Source organism: Octodon degus, unplaced genomic scaffold, assembly GCF_000260255.1.
Source record: "Octodon degus isolate 3935 unplaced genomic scaffold, OctDeg1.0 scaffold00164, whole genome shotgun sequence".
NCBI classification, from domain to species: Eukaryota; Metazoa; Chordata; class Mammalia; order Rodentia; family Octodontidae; genus Octodon; species Octodon degus.
The window spans coordinates 118,846-121,549 of record NW_004524740.1 but is presented as its reverse complement, the minus strand read 5'-3'; the positions used below and the strand labels follow the sequence as shown (position 1 = coordinate 121,549).

Sequence of the window (2,704 nt, the reverse complement as noted above, 5' to 3'; positions counted from 1 at the left end):
AAGCCTTTACAGTGAAGTGGATGCCACTTGAACATATACTCATAAGTGAAATAAACCAGACACACATGTGTAAATATCGTATAGTTTCCCTAGTATAAGAACTCAAAAGATATTTGTTTCTCAATAAAATTAGTAAAAAAAAATAAATAGTACATATTCAGAACAACAACAAAAAAAGAAGCATTTATAATTAAATGGATTTCACTTGAGGATATACTCAGTGTGTGACCCATGTGGTGGCGAGTGCTCTCCTTGGCCCCGCCTAAGCTGCGGCAGGCTAGGGACTGACATTCATGGAGAATGGCACTGCTCTTCTCCTTCTGTCCTTTGCCCCGCCCCTCGGGCTGGTGTGTGGAAGGCAGGGTGCGGGAATTCGGCCGACTTTGCGCCTCTCTCCTAGTCCTGGTTGCTGGGGAGGTGGCTGTATGGTCATTTGACGTGGCGTGATATCCCTCGCTCGCCCCTTTTTGGGTGGCTTGTGGGCGTGGCCTCCTGTTTGCCTCCCAGAAGCCTAGAGTGATCCGGCCTTCTGCAGCGCTCTTGGAGAGCTCCAGGTTGTCTGCCCAGGTTCCTGAGACTGAGGGTTGCCGCTGTTCCTGTGTTCGGGTATCTCCCCGTCTGGGGGGCTGCCTGCCGTCTGTGGTTGTTGCCCGCGTGTCGGAAATCCTGCTCCCGGGGAGTTTGAGGAGGTGAGAGGAGGGAGATTATGGAAATCAGTACGGAGACTCCCGCCGTGGCGGGAGCGGGGTGATGTCCTGTCCCGAGAAAGGGCCGAGTGCGCGCCCGCGTGTGCGTATCCCCCCTGCTGGGGCGCTCGTGGGCGTGCGAGCGATCGCGGTGGGTCCACCGGCGACGGGAGGTAGTCTGTCGCTGGCTGCTGCTTCGTCTCTCCCGTTAAGGGAGAGGCCACCGTTCTGTCTCGCCATTAAGCGAGATGAGCCGGGGAGCCCAACCCGTGCTGTGCGCCGGCCCTCTAGTTCCCGGCCGCGGACGCTCAAGATGCCTCCGCGATCCTCCACGCGTAGCGTAGAACCCACCGCTGCACGGCGATCTGCCTTTCGTTCTCTGTGCGGTAGCCGTCGCCATGCCGCGTTGCGGCCGTCTGTGTCAGTGCCTGTGTGGGTGAGGGCTGCCCGTCTCCCTGACTCGGTTCTGGGAAGGAGGGGTCCGCCGGTCCCGCTGTGGGGACCCAACGCTCGCTCTCGACCTAAGACCCCGGCCTGCGCCTATCCCCTCCGAGTCGAGGGAGGGTACCGCCTGGCCGGCGGGCGCCCGTTAAGTGTTTGTGCGGGAGAAGGTGCGGTCCATGCGCGCAGGCGCGGCTCATCTTTCCGGGGTTGGGGTGCGTGCGCCCCTCAAGCCCGCCTCCTCCCCGCCCCCCCGGGGGGGTCCGCTCGTTGGCCCCTCCCATCCGGTCCAGCAACTCGACCCGCGCAGACAGTGACACGAGTGTGAGTGCGGGGACTTAGGGCAGCCCGGCCTTCCCAGTGTTTCCCCGCGGGAGCGTTCCCAGCAGGACGGCGGGCGGGTCGGGCTGGAGGCTGGCGCCCGCGAACGTGGCCGGCCAGGACGGCGGTTGCTGCTCGGCTTATAGGACGTCTTTGCCTTCTGTCTGAGTCGCGTGTGTATGTGGGGGTGGGGGTGGGGGTCCCTGGCCGCGGCGGTGTGGCCTGGGTTTCCTTTGGGAGCTCTGGGAGTCGATCGGAGACTTTGTCGTCTCGGCCTTACAGGCGTCGCGGGGCTGAGGGCTCCCGCTTGGTTTTCCTTGGTGGCCGGACCCAGATCCCGAAGCCTGTCCCTGTAAGCTCTCCCACGAGTGTCCGGATCACCTCGCCTTGTCTGGCGGCCCCTGCCGTTCCGCTAGCGTCTCCCTACTCCTCGCTATCGGTTGGCCCTCCCCGGGCTGCCTAGGCCCGTCGCACAGCTCTGCTCCAGCCCCGGCTCACCCGGGTCCTGGGCGCCGGGGCGTGCTCGGCGGGCGGGAAGGCTGTGGGACGGTCAGCTGGTGTTGCAGGGGGAGCCGTTTGGCCGGAGTGGCCATCTCCGCGACTCGGCGGGCGAGTGGATCACGGCCCCCGTGGAGGTGTACCCCAGGCTCTCGTCTGGGGCACGACCTGCCGTGTGCCTCGGCTCAGGGTGTCAGCGGGACTGCCACCGTGTCCAGAAGGGTGCTGGCGATGAGAACCCAGCACATGCCCCGGTTCGGGCCCGGCCGGAGCGCCCCAAGATGCTTCCTGGCCTCCCGTTGGCGGCTGCCGCCGTCTCAGTGCCGGACCTCCCGCGTGGCCCGGCTCTCCAGCCCGGGCTCTGCTCTTATCCCGGTGTCGTATAGCTGCTGTGGTCTCGCGGGTGTGGGCGGAACCCGCTGTGGCCGCCTGGACCCGCTTCCGCTGTGCGGCTAGCCGGGGGCAGCCACGCCTTCGGTGCTGGGTGTGGTGGACGACGCGTTGTTTCTCGCCGCGGTGTTGGGGTTGGTCAGTCGCTCGCCAGCCTTCCCCGCCGGTTCCGTTCGTCCGTGGCGTGCACGCGCGCTCTGGTGAGTTGCTTGGGCTTGGACCCCGGTCGACCGCCTTTCCCCATCCCGTCGCGGTCCGCGTCTTCGCTTTCTGCCCCCGCGACGGGGTTGGCGAGGTTGTCGCTGCGGCAGGGCAGGGTGGCGGGCGGTCTCCGGTCGGGTTCCCGGCTTTCCATCTCTCTCCTGCGC

At 64.9% G+C, this 2,704-nt stretch overlaps 1 pseudogene across 1 annotated transcript in view; it reads left to right on the top strand.

Annotated features, from left to right (window-relative positions):
- LOC101576035 overlaps positions 1-693 on the top strand; it is a 34,305-nt pseudogene extending 33,612 nt beyond the window's left edge. Inside the window, exon 2 of the transcript XR_192810.3 lies at positions 516-693. The product of XR_192810.3 is annotated as a ubiquitin carboxyl-terminal hydrolase BAP1 pseudogene (transcript). The remainder of the gene's footprint in view (positions 1-515) is intronic.
- Positions 694-2,704: the final 2,011 nt, after the last annotated feature.